Source organism: Nerophis lumbriciformis, linkage group LG09 (assembly GCF_033978685.3).
Source record: "Nerophis lumbriciformis linkage group LG09, RoL_Nlum_v2.1, whole genome shotgun sequence".
NCBI classification, from domain to species: Eukaryota; Metazoa; Chordata; class Actinopteri; order Syngnathiformes; family Syngnathidae; genus Nerophis; species Nerophis lumbriciformis.
Window position 1 is genome coordinate 35735886 of NC_084556.2, and position 19014 is coordinate 35754899.

Sequence of the window (19014 nt, forward strand, 5' to 3'; positions counted from 1 at the left end):
CTGGCACAAGTGGCAAAAAAAGACTGAGAAAGTTGAGGAATGCTCATCAAACACTTATTTGGAACATCCCACAGGTGAACAGGCTAATTGGGAACAGGTGGGTGCCATGATTGGGTATAAAAGCAGCTTCCATGAAATGCTCAGTCATTCACAAACAAGTGGGAACAAATGCGTGAGCAAATTGTCTAAGAACAACATTTCTCAACCAGCTATAGCAAAGAATTTAGGGATTTCACCATCTACGGTCTGTAAAATCATTAAAAGTTTCAGAGAATCTGGAGAAATCACTGCAAGTAAGCAGCTAGACTGAAAACCAACATTGAATGCACGTGACCTTCGATCCCTCAGGCTGTACTACATCAAAAAACGACATAAGTGTGTAAAGGATATCACCACATGGGCTCAGGAACACTTCAGAAAACCACTGTCAGTAACTACAGTTGGTGGCTACATCTGTAACTGCAAGTTAAAACTCTACTGTGCAAAGCAAAAGCCATTTATCAACAACATCCAGAAACGCCGCCGATTTCGCTGGGCCTGAGCTCATCTAAGATGGACTGATGCAGAGTGGAAAAGTGTTCTGTGGTCTGACGAGTCCACATTTCAAATTGTTTTTGGAAACTGTGGACGTTGTGTTCTCCGGACCAAAGAGGAAAAGAACCATCTGAAATGTTATAGGCGCAAAGTTGAAAAGCCAGCATCTGTGATGTATGGGGGTGTATTAGTGCCCAAGGCATGGGTAACTTACACATCTGTGAAAGCACCATTAACACTGAAAGGTACATACAGGTTTTGGAGCAACATATGTTGCCATCCAGGCAACGTTATCATGGACGCCCCTGCTTATTTCAGCAAGACAATGCCAAGCCACGTGTTACAACAGCGTGGCTTAATAGTAAAAGAGTGCGGGTACTAGACTGGCCTGCCTGTAGACCAGACCTGACTCCCATTGAAAATGTGTGGCGCATTATGAAGCCTAAAATACGACAATGGAGACCCCCGGACTGTTGAACAACTTAAGTGGGGACGGCGTGGCAAAGTTGGTAGAGTGGCCGTGCCAGCAGTCGGAGGGTTGCTGGTTACTGGGGTTCAATCCCCACCTTCTACCATCCTAGTCACGTCCGTTGTGTCCTTGGGCAAGACACTTCACCCCTTGCTCCTGATGGCTGCTGGTTAGCGCCTTGCATGGCAGCTCCTGCCATCAGTGTGTGAATGTGTGTGTGAATGGGTGAATGTGCAAATACTGTCAAAGCGCTTTGAGTACCTTGAAGGTAGAAACGCGCTATACAAGTATAACCCATTTATCACTTATTTATTTATAAGTTGTACATCAAGCAAGAATGAGAAATAATTCCTTCTGAAAAGCTTCAAAAATTGGTCTCCTCAGTTCCCCAACGTTTTGTTTTGCAATGTGTTGCTGCCATTAAAATCCAAGTTAATGATTATTTGCAAAAAAAAATTAGTTTCTCAGTTCGAACATTAAATATATTGTCTTTGCAGTGTGTTCAATTGAATATCAGTTGAAAAGGATTTGCAAATCATTGCATTCTGTTTTTATTTACGAATTACACAACGTGCCAACTTCACTGGTTTGGGGTTTTGTAATTACAGTAAAAAAACAAAAATCAAGATCAAAAACAAATTCATGTTCTGGAAAAGTTGGAACTTTTCGTGAAACGTGAACAATTTGGGTATGAGTAAAATGGTTGGTCCGAGTATCTTCAATGAGCTGAAAGTTTCAATAGAATTGTTTGAGAAACTTGATGTAATAAAATAAAAATGAATAACACAATTAAGTACTATACATACAGTATAAAAATACTATACATAACAAACACATTTTATTTTCGAAGAGCAGAGGTACTATGAAAACGACGGTCCTTTAAACACCCCTGAGAGTGCTTTCATGATTTATGCATGTATGTGATGAGTTGAATTGCAGAAACAGATTAATTGAGCATCAGTCTTTGATTGAATAAAACATGATGAAGGCTTCCACTGAATGCAATTCCACTCATCTGTGATTGATGCTGCTACTTTAGTGCCTTCATCAAACATTTGGCCTTGCTGTCAATGAAACCAACGACTCCATGAATTTAGACTAATTATCTACATTAGCAATTGAATTACAAAGGCAAGTCATCAGTGTGGCATTGGCGTACAGTACCCATGTACAGTAACTGAGTAACAGACCATATTACCACATATTATCACTCAAAGCATGATTGGTTTTGTGAGATGATATTGGTGATTCACTGCCATCTGCTTTGATAAAATACTGGTATTTGTGTGCAGTAATGAAAGCAAACCTGAAGGACCATTATAGTTCAATTATTATGGAAGGTTTGAGTAGCTGTATTTGGAGTACTCAAGTTGATAGACAGAGGGCCTGATTTACTAAAAGTTTGTGTTTACTATAACTCATGCAAACCTGATAGTACACGCAAAGCTGATATACTAAACAGGTGCAAAGAGGATTGTGTCTGTTAAGTGAGCAGAATAAGGCGTGTAATCCTTTTTGTGTCTCTGTTTTATGCAAAATATATGCTGAAACGCTCACAATACCGGGAGGAGAAGATGCAAAATATTATTATTTAGCACACGCAATATGATTTATCAACACTCATCACCGTTTTCAGAAACCGACCGTATAACATCATTTAGCACGTGTTATAAGGAAGTACAAACTGACAGTTTCACACACGGCTACAGGATTGGTGCTCGCGCTGCACAGACAGAGGGTGGACAAAGGACAATCCTCCTTCGTACATGTGTGTGTCAACATTTTGGATGAATATTTAACATATCTTCTATTCAGTAACATCATTGTATCATTTTATAGCTGCTGGAGCAGTGGTCCCCAACCACCGGGCAGCGGTCCGGTACCAGTCCGTGGTTTGATTGGTACCGGGCCGCATAAAAAAAATAAAAATAAAAATAAAAAATAAAAAATAAAAAATAAAAAATAAAAAAAAATAAAAATGTATTAAATCAACATAAAAAACTAAAGATACACTTACAATTAGTGCACCAACCCAAAAAACCTCCCTCCCCCATTTACACTCATTCACACTCATTCACACAAAAGGGTTGTTTCTTTCCGTTATTAATATTTCTGGTTCCTACATTGTATATCAATATAGATCAATACAGACTGTAGGGATACAGTCCGTAAGCACACATAATTGTATTTTTTTAATTTAATAAAATAAAAAAATAAAAAAATAAAATACCATACCCCCCGGTCCGTGGGACAAATTTTCAAGCGTTGACCGTTCCGCAGTTACAAAAAGGTTGGGGACCACTGTGCTAGAGGACTTAAAGGGCTGATTAAAACAAATTCAATTGATGTGTTTTGGTGTCCTTTACTATTTTTTTTTCACATAGAATATATATTATTAAAATATTTCTTGTGTATAAAAACTTTCTGAAATATGGATTTTTTTTGCGCCTTGAGTGCAATAAGTGCAGTCTCTCTCTTTCGATGATAAAAAAAAAGAAAAAAAGAAAAAAAAAAGTGGTTTAATCGTGGATGCGCTGCAGGACTGCTTCTAAAATGCCCATACCAAGTAGTAAAGGTCTCATGCATGTTTGAAAACATAGCCAAACGCCACAGGCAGGAGCGTGATATCATGAATGTGCAGCAAATGAGAGTGTCTCCGTGGTGATGCCCTGTATAGTACTCGCCAAATCCTCATTCAAACAAGCGGTCTGCACCACTTTACAATTGCAAACGGAGATTGCACAACACACACCCAACACTACTACACGCTTTTTTAAAGCTTGCACATATTATTTAGCATGTGGTGTTTGGGTCCTAGCAAATTACCTTTAACAGTATAACGTTTTAGCACGGTTTCATGTTTTTTGTGTAATTCTTGGAACCCAGTGGTTTAGGGCAGTGGTTCTCAAATGGGGGTACGTGTACCCCTGGGGGTACTTGAAGGTATGCCAAGGGGTACGTGACATTTTTTTTTAAATATTCTAAAAATAACAACAATTCAAAAATCCTTTATAAATATATGTATTGAATAATACTTCAACAAAATATGAATGTAAGTTCATAAACTGAACATCAAATCAAGTAGGCTATTCCATTCATTACAATGCAACAATGCAATATTCAGTGTTGACAGCTAGATTTTTTGTGGACATGTTCCATAAATATTGATGTTAAAGATTTATTTTTTTGTGAAGAAATGTTTAGAATTAAGTTCATGAATCCAGATGGATCTCTATTATAATCCCCAAAGAGGGCACTTTAAGTTGATTACTTATATGTGTAGAAATCTTTATTTATAATTGAATCACTTGTTTATTTTTCAACAAGTTTTTAGTTATTTTGATATCTTTTTTCCAAATAGTTCAAGAAAGACCACAACAAATGAGCAATATTTTGCACTATTATACAATTGAATAAGTCAGAAACTGATGACATAGTGCTGTAATTTACTTCTTTATCTCTTTTTTTTCAACCAAAAATGCTTTGCTCTGATTAGGGGGTACTTGAATTAAAAACAATTTCACAGGGGGTACATCACTGAAAAAAGGTTGAGAACCACTGGTTTAGGGCAGTGGTGTCCAAAGTCCTTTTGAAAAAAATAATATTCATTCAAAATGATTACCAAGGATGAAAGAAAACCATAAAAAGAGAAAAAAGTTATTTTCTATGTAAAATAAAATAAGGAATTATTGGTCTTGATTTGGATATTTAAGAATAATTTGAACAACATTGTTTTAAAATCATTGTTTATTTTTTATTGTATTATTGCCTTTAATCGGTTATTTAAAAAATGCATTAATCAGGAATGTTTTTTAACTGTTTTGAAATTATTGACAGTCACCCATCTAAAGTAATCCATTGTCTAATATTATTTTATATTTTGTCAGCTTAAAAAAAAAAAAGACAGTGATCCTATGCCACATTGCACTTCAAAATTTGTCGCTTCAGTACATTGCTTTTTTTTAGGCATAGTCGATGTATTTTTGGCCAAAAATTAGAGTTTTCAAGCACAAAAATGGCTAAATGATCAAAAAAGTATAATTTCTACAGTAGTATGGCCACTAGACAGAGCCAAACCAATTAGAGCACAGTGTTCAGTATCGTGGCCACCGATTGGCTCACCAGCCAGCATCCAGTCCTGCCTTTACAATTCTAAAAGTGACTCTGTGGGTGTTTTTCATGTCTGTTATTTAGGGCTCTTATGGAGGGCTCTTAGAATGTTAGAAAAATATTTAGGTTTTTATGCTCTAGTTATAGGAATATTTAATTTATAATTAATAATTCCTACAATGGTCAGGCCCGGAACCAATTAACCACAATAATCAAGGGTTTACTGAATAATATTTCCATAGTATTAGGACAATTTGGAAATGTATTCATGTGAAATTGTATATATATATAAAAAAGTGATGTAGTATTTAAAACGCTTCACTTTTTCCACATTTTGTTATGTTACAGCCTTATTCCAAAACGGAATAAATTCATTTTTATTCTCAAAATTCTACAGACAATACCCAATAAAGACAATGTGAAAACATTTTGGGTTTTTTTACATAAAAAAATAAAAAAATAAATCACATGTAGAGAGGTATTCACAGCCTTTGATCAATACTTTGTTGATGCATCTTTGGCAGCAATTACAGTCTCAAGTCTTTTTGAATATGATGCCACAAGTTTTGTACACCAATCATTGGTTTCACCCATTCCCCTTTGCAGCACCTCGCAAGCTCCATCAGGTTGTGCTGTGGAACGCTGACTGGTTGAACACAGTTGGGCGCATTCCTAAAACGTATTTTTTCGAACATACGACTGCCATCATAATATGTGTGGAGATTTTTTTATTTCTTATTTTTTGTGTATTTCTATTACAACAAACTTGACAACGGAGAGAAAGGAGCGATAAAGAAGAGAGACAGAAGAAGGAAAGGAATTTTCAAAGTGCAGGTCTATCTGTGTTGGCCCTGCGATGAGGTGGCGACTTGTCCAGGGTGTACCCCGCCTTCCGCCCGATTGTAGCTGAGATAGGTTCCAGCGCCCCCCGCGACCCCAAAAGGGAATAAGCGGTAGAAAATGGATGGGATGGAGGAACTTTTGGTGTGCCATCTTTGTGCTGAAGAACGCTGATCAGTGGAACTATCTTGCAGTGTTTTTACTCAGCCGTAGTCTTTAAACTATTCGCAGTTGATTATTGTTTATTATTTTTCACAAGAGAAACAAACATACAAAACAAAACAAAACATATATATATATATATATATATATATATATATATATATATATATATATATATATATATATATATATATATATATATATATATATATATATAAATACATACATATATGTGTGTTGAAAATAGCTCCTGGGCCACACTTCGGACACCGGTGGGTTAGGGTTGAAAACCACCAACCTACAGGACCAGGATTTGGGTGAATTGTTTATAAGACTATGAGTGAGTATGTTGTCAAAAAATGACGTTTTATCTCATAGGGACATTTCACATCACCATTATTAGTTTGTTTTTTTATTAGTATATTATTTTTTTTAGTTAGTTATTTTCATTAGTGCTACTGTTTCTGAGAATATGAAAAAACTAATTTTGTGCTACCGGAAAAGAGAATGAACAGAAATTAGTCTATTTACAGTAGTCGAAAATCACTCTTCTGTTCACGCATATCTTACGTCACTGTCCTTCCTCTCCATACTTCTAACTTGTTTTGCTCTTCTTTTATCATATATCAATATATCTTTGATATCTTCTCCTTTGTCTGCCACTGCAATTAGAGTTGCCATGTTTAGCACTTGAAATGCTCAGATTTAATTGCTGAGTTGCATCATGCGGGACGGCTTAACTCGCATCCAAGTGGTCAGTAGATCCAACATTCCCGTAAAGTCTATAAAAGCTGTGTTGGTCAAAATAAAAGCGCTTTGTTTTTAGTGCTTGCGGCTTGGCGTTGTTGGTGTGACCCCAGGAAGCAGAAACAGGTAGGCGATGTGCAGGTAAGTAGGACCTTTTATCATGGACAACTGAGGGAGCACCAGCCCAGCCAAGTTGGTGGATCAAGGGTAAACAAAAAAAGGCAGAACTCAGATGCGCTAGCATATGCAACTCGAGCAATTCTAGAAAGCACAATGATCACACGTCGACCAGAGGCTGGCATAAGAAGCTTTCTGATTGATAACCAGAGACAGCTGTGCCCTCTGTCCTCATCGTCAATCAGGAAACAGGTCGGGGAACCAACGCTCAAGCCACAGGAGAGGCCTAGCAAATAGAGGCAAACAGGAAGTGGAAACAAAATAAGAACGCTGGACAGGAAACAATACAAAAAACAGGAAACTTAAGAAAAACATTAAACAAAAGTCTGAGACAGTCATGGAGGATCATGACATCGTCACAACCTAAAATACTCAAAAAGTTTCCTGACTATAGGTACAGGTCTGTATAGGATGGCGCGTGGGTCCCGACTCGGGAAGTGGTCGACCAGTTAGTGACCCCTTGCCAAAAAGTCCATGGCCCCGCAATGCGAGCTCACATTTTTTGGAGGTGCAAGCATTCGTGGACATGCCGTTAGGCAAACACCGACAGTTGCCCGGGGCCACAAAATGTGTACTAAAAATGATAAATAGCGTTTTTTTCTATTTAAAACAATTCTTTATTTTTTGTTTCAACTTGTGTGCTTCAAAATAGAATAAACTGCTTAATCAATCGTTGATTGTTTTTAACGGTTCCCCCCTCCCCTCCCACGCAATTGACTATTCCATACTACTGCATATGCACAGGCTTGATTCCGAAAGACAGACCAAAACCAACATATGAGGTTTTTATGAAGATAAAATTAAGTTACCCAAGTGCAGCAGAGAAGACGAGAAGGCAAAGCAAAAACATGCATTTTTTTAATTAAAACTAACGACTGTGTTAACCTATTTATCAGTGACACTGAATGTGTGTGATTAACATAGAGAGATCTACTGTCAGTGCAGGATGCAGGTGGAGAGTGACATTTGTTATCACAAAAATGTATAAAGTTCCCAAAATGGTAAACTGAAGTAAACCTGGTAAGATGTAATGCAAACTCGGCAGGTAGAAGTGCGAGTTCAAACACGGCCACCGCCAACAGCTCTCTTTTTCCCACCAGCCAAACACTTCCGGGTCTTCACAAAAACAGAGCTACGTGTCACGTCTGGTCCATCTGCGTTAACAAAAAATAATGATGAGGTAAATTACCATGTTGTTTTTGGTATGTGGTGGGGCCCCAAAGACTAGGTTTGCCTTGGACCCCAAATGACTGAATACGACCCTGACATCAAGTTAAGCAAAAGGGTTTGGAAGGAGAGTGGGGGCCCGCCTGTTTAGCGTACACAAGCATTCGACGCAAAAGCATTAAATTGGTTAAGATTTCTTTTTTCATCACCTGCTTTACTGAACTTGGATCCCATAGTCTGTGTAGGGTTCAAAACGGTACTATACTGCATTTGAAAAATACTGGTACTTTTTTTGTACAGAGCAGTTGAGGAGCATGTTTAATGTGTCAGCGCGCGCACACTCACAGAGCGCAGTAGGAGAAACAGTGAGGAGAGGAAAAATGCCAAAAAAAAAGGCAATTCTACTGATTAATAAAGAGCATGCGGGAAGCTCAATATGGAGGTATTTGGGCTTTAAAACTATCGATCAAGGTGATGCTTTCAACTCGGAAGCCACGTTGCAAGCGTTGTTTTAAAAAAATGACTCCCCAAAGGTGGAAAGACATTTTACCACCTGCGCTTCAAACTTGGGTGAACACTTAAAGAGCAATCATCCAGACCTGCAAAATGAGTTTCAGCTCCCCTGTTGTCCACATGTAGATATGTAGACGCGCACACAGCTGTTTGGCCAGAGGCCAAAAATTAGCACAATTAAAACCGCCCACGTAGTGCAAACTAATGCAAGTGAAATGACTGAATTTTGTAACAAATTGCTACAATTATTGTTTTATCTTTAACAATGTGTTTTTTTACCTGCTACACGTCTTATCTGTGTATTTTATCTTTAACAATGTGTTTTTTTACCTGCTACACGTCTTATCTGTGTATTTTTACCTGCTACACGTCTTATCTGTGTATTTTTAGTCATAGTATTTTTTAGTTTTTACTCATGATTGTATTTTTATTAAAGTACAAACCAAGAATGGCAACCATAAATCATGAAGCATTTATTACAATGCCAATAAACCTTTCTATTCTATTCTAACCTAATCCTAGATTATTGCAGGCTATAAATACTGTATATAATTGTAAATTGTTCTTTGAGTGCAACAAGAAAAGCCCAATGTGTTTAATGACTTTTAATTTTGATTTTAATCTTCTAAAATGGTTCTTTGAATGCAATAAGAACTAGGGATGTCCGATAATGGCTTTTTGCCGATATCCGATATTCCGATTTTGTCCAACTCTTTAATTACCGATACCGATATCAACCGATATATACAGTCGTGGAATTAACACATTATTATGCCTAATTTGGACAAGCAGGTATGGTGAACATAAGGTACTTTTCAAAAAAATTAATTAAATAAGATAAATAAATTAAAAACATTTTCTTGAATAAAAAAGAAAGTAAAACAATATAAAAACAGTTACACAGAAACTAGTAATTAATGAGAATTAGTAGAATTAACTGTTAAAGGTTAGTACTATTAGTGGACCAGCAACACGCACAACCATGTGTGCTTACGGACTGTATCCCTTGCAGACTGTATTGATATATATTGATATATAATGTCGGAACCAGAATATTAATAACAGAAAGAAACAACCCTTTTGTGTGAATGAGTGTGAATGGTGGAGGGAGGTTTTTTGGGTTGGTGCACTAATTGTAAGTGTATCTTGTGTTTTTTTATGTTGATTTAATAAAAAACAACAAAAACACCAACAAAACAAAACAAAACAAAAAAAAACGATACCGATAATAAACATTTTTTCCGATATTACATTTTAACGCATTTATCGGCCGATAATATCGGCCTGCCGATATTATTGGACATCCCTAATAAGAACCATAAGTTTAATGTACTGTAAGATTCTTTTGTTCAAATGAAGCCAAAAATGAATTTGTTTTGTGGTGACCTTCATTTAGAAAAGTATTGAAATACCAACATTTTGGTATCGGGACAACCCTAGTCTTTGTAGATGGAAATATGACTTATCTAGGAGGCTATACTGCATTCAAGAGAGCTCAGTTACTCATAACCTCAGGCCTTTAAGCCGTTTCCTTCAAATCCTCATAAAATGGGACCCACTATGTTGTTCAGGGAGCCCCCTTGTCTTGCTGTTTTCGCATAATAAAGGGATCCGTATTCAGTTTTAGGCCTGGACACCTTTCATCCCCATCATGGGCTGGGCAAATAAACCACTTGATATGTTTGTATGAAGAGAGATTGGACTTGGGACGTCCTTGTCTATTTGCAATACATCATAACTGGAAGGGCAGTGTGGCTGTCACCATTAACCCTTTGTGCCTGGGTTGCTGTTTAACATTCAACTGGTTTTATACAGCCGTCATATTTTACGAGTGAGGATATGGCCTGGCATGCAAGAGCAACCCTCAATGGGTGCATCCGTAAAAACTGCGATTGAATAGGATACCAATATTGGACATGGAAAAAAGAGGGTACTACAATGAATTTGATCTTTCAGAGGGCTAACCACACTGTCATTTCTACCCCCATGTACTGTAGGTTATAAAATGGCTTCTTCGCCAATCAAGGGTTTAATCTTTGGCTATTTTTCTGAGTGTAACGGTCTGCCATGATCACGCTTCAGTACGTACCTCGGTTTTCAAGGTCCTACCAATCACAAATACACAACCAGTGACAGCCCGAATATTTTATGCATCCTGGTCCCCAAAGGCCTATCGCAGTTTAGTCGACGGTATATACCAGGGGTCGGGAACCTTTTTGGCTGAGAGAGCCATGAAAGCCAAATATTGTAAAATGTATTTCCGTGAGAGCCATATAATATTTTAGTAACACTTTAGTATAGGAAACATATTGACCATTAATTAGTTGCTTATTAACATGCAAATTAGTAACATATTGTCTCTTAATTAGTCATTATTAAATACTTATTAATGCCTTATTCTGCATGGCCTTATTATACAACCAGTGAGCCATTAACTAAGAGTCTTCCCTCAATAACCTCAGAATTATTGCTTATTAGTAACCCTAACCCTAATATGTTCCCCTACTGTCCAATTAACTCTAAATTAACTATTTGTTACTTAGAATATGTTCCCCATACTAAAGTGTTACCAATATTTTTTTTAACACTGAATACAACTAAATGCATGCATTTTTAAAGTAAGACTAACATTTTTAGAGTATAATAAGTATATTATTCTTTTCAATAACATTGTTATTCTGAAGCTAACCAAAAATAAATAAAATACTTCTTACTATTAATGCGACTTCTTGAACAGGTGCGCTAGAAAACGGATGGATGGATTAAAATGCATTAGAATGTTTTATATTTTGAACGTTATTTTTAACACTGTGATTACCAGCTGAATTATTCGTTACTTATTGTGTTAAGCAATGTCAGCTAAGATTGATCTGAGAGCCAGATGCAGTCATCAAAAGAGCCACATCTGGCTCGAGAGCCATAGGTTCCCTACCCCTGGTATACACAGTACCACACTGGCATAGATGCATTCAGATAAGTGTTCTTAGTTCTTGTTGCAAAAAGTGAGTTAACACAGGTTAGCAGCATTAGCGCATGTTTACATATCAATCCTGACTGTCTTTCGCACTTCATTCAACAAAATAAATAAAATAAACATAAACATAAAAGGTGGACTAAAAGAGCAAACATGTATAATGTACCAATGCAAAAAGTTGAAATAACATGACATGCAGGCTATTTTTACATTAAAAAAATTGAAATATTGTACTGGTTTTGAAAGTAAAAAAAATATGAAAATGACCCCGGGTCCTGTCTGTGGCCCTCAATGGAAAACGTTTGGACACCCCTGGTCTAAATGCTTGTCCAAAGTATGCTCAACAATCTGAACGTTGTAAATTATGAAGTCATGAGGCAGGTCATTATGTTTAATTTCAGGTGTAAAAAACAACATTTATAAATGTTTTTTAATGTTGACATAAAATTGATTAGCATTAGCGTTTTTTTCCACTCAGCTTTCGGCCTACTGAACAAATGGTGAGTTGCTGACTACTGTACATTATGTGTTAAACATATTCAGGGATGGTGCTACACAACTATAGCCCTGTCAGAAATCTTTGTATCCCCAGTTGAGCCCTCCCCATCAGTTGTGTATTTGGGCTCTGTATAAGTCCCGAAAATTTAAAATTAAACCGTGGAATTGCGGAAGGCGGGGTACAGGCATATAGGCATAATATTAATTTCACTATTAATAATTTCCTAAATTATTATGTTGTAATCTGAAACAATATTGCCAATGCCTGGTTGTCTGTTTTCATTAATTATAGATATGGATAAAGATATTTGTGTATTTTGGATGCATTGTCTATTTATTAGCAGGCGCAGTCTGTCACCTTTGCACATTAAATATTTTTTGCCATCGTTGCTTGTGTTAGACTTAACTATTTTCTTGAATATTTTTTGGTCAAATTCAGTTAAAACTACTTTTATATCGAACATGCTTGTGCTGTGTATCATAACTGATTTTATTGAGAAAAATGAAAATTGATTATTTTCTTAGCTCATCCACAAATTGGTCATATATTGAATGTTTGATAGGATTGACCTTTTTCCACTCGTTTCCTGCCTCCTTCATTTCAGCACACCTCCTCAATCAACGAGATTGCGGAGTCCTTGTTTGCTATTTGATCACATAATCTTGTTGTGTTGCCACACAGCAGATTCTTATAATCTTTTAACATGTTTTCAGTTTTTCAGAAATGTGTTTAGACCTGTATCTTACATTTAAATCCATCAGATGTTTGTTTTTTCATCTTCTCTGACTCGCGTGAGGACCGACAGAATGTGCCTTACTGTGTTGTTGTTTGAAGGCATTGCAAGACTTGAGGCCTGATTTCCAAAAGGTTTGTATGCACTAAAACATGTGCAAACCTGATAGCACACGCAAAGCTGATCTACTAAACTTGTGCAAAGTGGATTGGGTCTGTTAAGTGAGCAGAATAACGGGTGCAATCCATTTTGTGTCTCTGTCTTCATTAATTTTCAGAATATATGCTGATCATCAAAACGGCCACAATACTGGGGGGAGAAAATGCAAATTAAATTATTTAGCATGTGCAATGTCAACAATATCAACAATCGTCACCGCTTTGCGAGCATTATTTAGCATTTTATTTAGCACGTACAAATTGACTGTTCTACACACGGCTGCTCCTGCTGCACAGGCAGACGATGGACAGACAAGAATCCTCCGTCATACATGTGTGTTTTCGACATTCAGACATACAAAAATATTACACATATCGTCCATTCAGCAATTTCCTTTTATAATTTTATTGCTGTTGGATGACTTATGATTCAAATTAATTTAATTGATGCGTTTTGGTGTCTGCGTTCCACAACCTCACGCACACAACTAAGTGTCAGTGTGCATATGTTTCTGTTGTCCAGATTGCAATTCACAAAAAGTGTTACAGATTATAGATGAGTGCTGCTGGTTCAACACATTGCACACAGGTAAAAACATGATGACTTGAATGTGCAAAAAATGATAACGCCTCATTGGTAAAAACAAAAATCCTCATTTAATTAAGGCGGTCTGCAGCACTTTTCATTTGCCCACACAGTGTTTGTAGATCACACACAGCATGGCCACTCATAGTACACGCTATTTTTTGTTTTTGCACACGCTGTTTATTTGGATCTTAGTAAATCAGGCCTTTGGTGTTGCGTGTGTGTCATGCAAGCTGTCCGCAACAGTAAAATACAACAGTTTAAAGTAGATATGTTCTGATTTTATACTGCCAATTCTGATACCGATCATCCATGAGTGAGATTGGCCAATACCAAAACTGATCACATGTATTAACTGTACATTTTTCAATGTATCTACGCTGAGTGCTATTGTCAGTGTAACAATGGCAACTGAATATTTAAACTGGTTCCTTATTCTCTTTATTACATACAATGCGGGGCGGTATAGCTCGGTTGGTAGAGTGGCCGTTCCAGCAACTTGAGGGTTCCAGGTTCGATTCCCGCTTCTGCCATCCTAGTCACTGCCGTTGTGTCCTTGGTCAAGACACTTTACCCACCTGCCCCCAGTGCCACCCACACTGGTTTAAATGTAACTTAGATATTGGGTTTCACTATGTAAAGCGCTTTGAGTCACTAGAGAAAAGCGCTATATAAATATAATTCACTTCACTTCACTTCACAATTGTTTGAGCAAAACAAAGCCAATAGTACACACTAACATAAGTAAAAACTATTACTTTATCTACTACTCTTGAACATTGTTTGGTTTTTGCCCTGAAAGTCCTCGTGTGCAGGAATTTATTCCCTGAGTTTATGAAAATTAAGCAAAAAGACAAATAAATGATTTTGAGAGGATGAAAATATCAATCTAATCACTCCTATGTCGTTCATATTCTGATACTACCTTAGGTATCGACACATCCAATTTATAGATCGATCCACTCTCCTCTTATGTGTCTTGTACTGACTGTGACAACGCTGACACACCAACAGTTGTTGTCTTATTATTCTCTCTATAGAATGCTATCAAGCTACTTGTTAATATCCTGTTAATCTCTGCTTACTTTCTGCTGTAACGCTTAAACTTCAACTTTACTTAGCACTTTTTTCTTGGCGTTGTTTTAAGCTATTTTAACGGGTTGGCATAAGTATTACCTTGCCTTCTCCTGGCTTGATAATGGTACTTAAGATAATATGAAATTCTGTTTATTTGCCGTAATTGATGTGATAATTATAAGCTTAGGAGAGCGGCTCCACATTGTGTACACATAATTAGCTGCTAGACGCTTGTGTGCCGGGGGACTAAAATAAATACATTGTCAGCCAGAAGGGATTGGTGTTTGTGATCGGCATTAAAAAGCAATAATCTGCAATAGCAATCACATACTTTTTCAGAAAAATAAACCAATACTGATCGATCGATAATCCCTATAGTTGATCGTTTCATTATATCAATTATTGAAACAGTTTGACATCAATATTCGATAACATGAATACCCATATGTATGTAACCTTCTGACAAGAACAGTATACTGTATGCAAAACCCAATTTCTTATTATGGAAACCACAGCAAGATTGTAGCAAGACTTCTGATAGGATTAAAACCAAACTAGAAATGCATGGTTGTAAATGTTTTTTTGTAGTGTCATTTGTCAACGATACTGTAGGTGTGTCCTAAAGTTCAACAAAACAATCAAGTTCCAATTTACGCAGAATCTATGAAACATAATTATCCAAATCATACAAAGAGATAATGTTTTAGGTCCATGTTGAATTCAAAAGTAGCGTTAAGAACCGTACAAACAATAAATCCGTCTTCTAATGGGATTAAAAGATAGAAACCATGAATTTGGACAGCAAATTGCTTGATAATATTTAGCTCTTTTGATGAATGGAGTTATTATCACACATAAGAATTGGACAATGCTTTAATTCATGCATCGAGTGTGGTTCGAAAGTGCCTAATATTGCATGTCTCCAACTCCATCTCATGTTGGAGCAAAACAAACCATTATGTTTCCATGACTGAACTTTTTCTGCTAAATTGGAAAGGGAAAGTAATTACTTTTTGAATCCACACAGTCAGCTCATTCATCTCCCAAAATACATCTAATGAAGCAGAGAACCACCAAGTACGGTCTCATTTGGGTCTGGAATAGAACGATACTGCCTGCAAATAATTAAACCATTGTAAAAGTCAACTTTGGATGAAAAAATACAAATTAAAGAATTTGTACTGGATTGAGGGAAATAAGTATTTTATCCCCTTCTAAGCAGAAAGCATGTTGACAAAGAGACTGCTATTTGTGCAATAAGTCATACATGGAAGACATACAGGAGTAGACTTAATAGACTTTGCTCTGGAGCTCCATGCAACATTTTATGTAGCGGGGTAAGGATGATTAAGAGAAAGGCCCAGAATTCCCCAAAAAAGATATGGTTAATGAGCCCAAGATAGCGCGCAGTCAGCATTAGTAAAAAAACAACAACATTGGTAACACTTTGCTGTGATGGACTGACACCCTGCAGTATCCACAAGGTCCCCCTGCTCAAGAAGGCACATGGACACGCCTGTTAAACCCTGATCGACTCAGACAAGGCTTGGGAGAATGTGATGTGGTCACAGGAGACCAAAATTGAACTCTTTGATATCAACCCACGCCAGAGGCCATTGTGTACGTGCACAGAGCTCTATGAACTCGCTGGCAGGCATTATTTAACCTTTTTCGGACTGCTGTTGCCTCGTTTTACTTCTGCGAAGTGTCACTCTCCGTGCCTGTTGATATTAAACCGTGACAGGTGTGGACACCTGCCCAACACTCTGTTTGCTTGTCTCCTTTTAGAACCACTAACAGGACTAATGGCTTGCTATCGTGCTAAACTGTCTGGAGTCACTTTTCCGTCAAGTTCCAATGTCAAGTGCTCCCCATTGGAAATCATGCACCATATGCATCTGCGCATGCGTATGAATCCAGGGAATGCGGAAATGTAATGTAAAATCGCCTCACTAAACAATCGATATTTTTGTTTTTTGTCATTTTTGTCATTCGTGTTTTTTACACTACAAACGATAGAATGTCTGATTAGGTTAAAAAAACACACCAAAATGTGACCAATAAATCTAAAGGCATCATGTAATGAGGAACGTTGGCGCGTGACGTCACGGATTGTAGCGGACATTTTGGGACAGCATGGTGGCCAGCTATTAAGTCGTCTGTTTTCATCGCAAAATTCCACAGTATTCTGGACATCTGTGTTGGTGAATCTTTTGCAATTTGTTCAATGTACAATGGAGACAGCAAAGAAGAAAGCTGTAGGTGGGAAGCGGTGTATTGCGGCAGGTGTTGTGCCGGATAACGCACCCCCGCCGTAGAATGCACCCCCTGACTGTTTTGCCGGATAATCATCTTGTGAGACGATGTTGGCCAACCCTGGAAGCTAGCTCAGCTGTCCTGGCGATGAAATGTAAGTTCAGATATTTAATTTCTTAATTTTTTCACGTTTAATATGATTTTTTTCCATTTTAATTTTGACAGTACCACATAAGATATATTTTAATTGCTGATGCGGGTTTATTGATTTTTAAATGTGCCAGAAAATAGCTTGTTTTGTACAATGCCCAGTAGTGCGTAAATGTGTTTCTGTATAGTATTTCTCCAGCAATGGTCATGTGGAGACATCAATGATGGTATTTTGAGAGGTAATCATTGAAGTCGGACATCACTGAAGGCCTAGGTGGGAAACGCACGGCCCGCCACTGGTTTTCCAGTAGAGTATTCAAAAGTAGCTCTACTTCGTATCAGGTCTCACTCTCTTCCTGACGTTCCTGTTTGTGAATGTACCGCCTTTAGACATTCACTCATTGATGAACTGGCTAAAAATTGCCTTATACGTTGTCCATATAGCATTAGCTGTGAATGAATATCATGTGAACAGTCATTGAGTTTGTAACGCCATTTGTGTGGCGGGAAATTATTTTAACACTAGCAGGGGGGAAATGTGCATTTTTGAAAATATCAATGTTCACGTTAGATGAAGAATCTGTTGCCTGTCTACTATAATCAAAGCCAGTAGCACCACAAAGTCATATATTGGAACAACAGCACAAAAAACTATCAAAGTAGGGCACATCTTTCCTACAGTACCACACTATCTCCTATACTTCTGCACTATGAACACTCCCTGAAGGACCCTCCAGGAGGTTTCGCTTTAAACACTGTTTGATTCCAGGCCTCCAGGCACTCTCCTTCATAATGCCTCTCTTTCTGCTGTGAAACTAGGAAGAGTCCGGTGAAAAATGGCACTGACTTCCATCTCAACCCTCTTCACGAACTGTCAGGGTTAAGCTACTGCACCTCAAGGGAAAAATGTGAGATGATGGGTGAGAACTTTGTCCGTATACTTGCAGAGGTCAGGAAGAAAAGCGCCACACATTCCAAAAGGCTTAGTCACATCAGAGAGAAAAGGGGAGACACCTGGGCCCTGAGGGACATCGATCCATGTCAGTGTCAGGCTCATCTATCTCTGCTGGTAAATACTCAAATAATGGAAATTATGAGAGTACAGACAATTCAAGTAGGTAACATGTACAGTCTTGCTCAAAAGTTTACATACACTTGTAAAGAACATAATGTAATGGCTGTCTTGATTTTCCAATAATTTCTACAACTCATATTTTTTTTGTGATAGAGTGATTGGAGCACATACTTGTTGGTCACAAAAAACATTCATGAAGTTTGGTTCTTTTATGAATTTATTATGGGTCTACTGAACATGTGACCAAATCTGCTGGGTCAAAAGTATACATACAGCAATGTTAATATTTGGTTACATGTGCCCTGGCAAGTTTCACTGCAATAAGTCGCTTTTGGTAGCCATCCACAAGCTTCTGGTTGGATTTTTGACCACTCCTCTTGATAAAATTGGTGCAGTTCAGCTAAATGTGTTGGTTTTCTGACATGGATTTGTTTCTTCAGCCTTGTCCAAAATTAAGGTTTTAGAATGGCCTTCCCAAAGTCAGGACTTTGGGAAGGCCATTCTAAAACCTTAATTCTAGCCTGATTTAGCCATTCCTTTACCACTTTTGACATGTTTTTGGGGTCATTGTCCTGTTGGAACACCCAACTGCGCCCAAGACCCAACATCCAAGCTGATGATTTTAGGTTGTCCTGAGGAATTTGGAGGTAATCCTTCTTTTTCAATGTCCCATTTAAAGCACCAGTTCCATTGGCAGCAAAACAGGCCCAGAGCATAATACTACCACCACCATGCTTGAAGGTAGGAATGGTGTTCTTAGGATTAAAGACCTCACCTTTTCTCCACC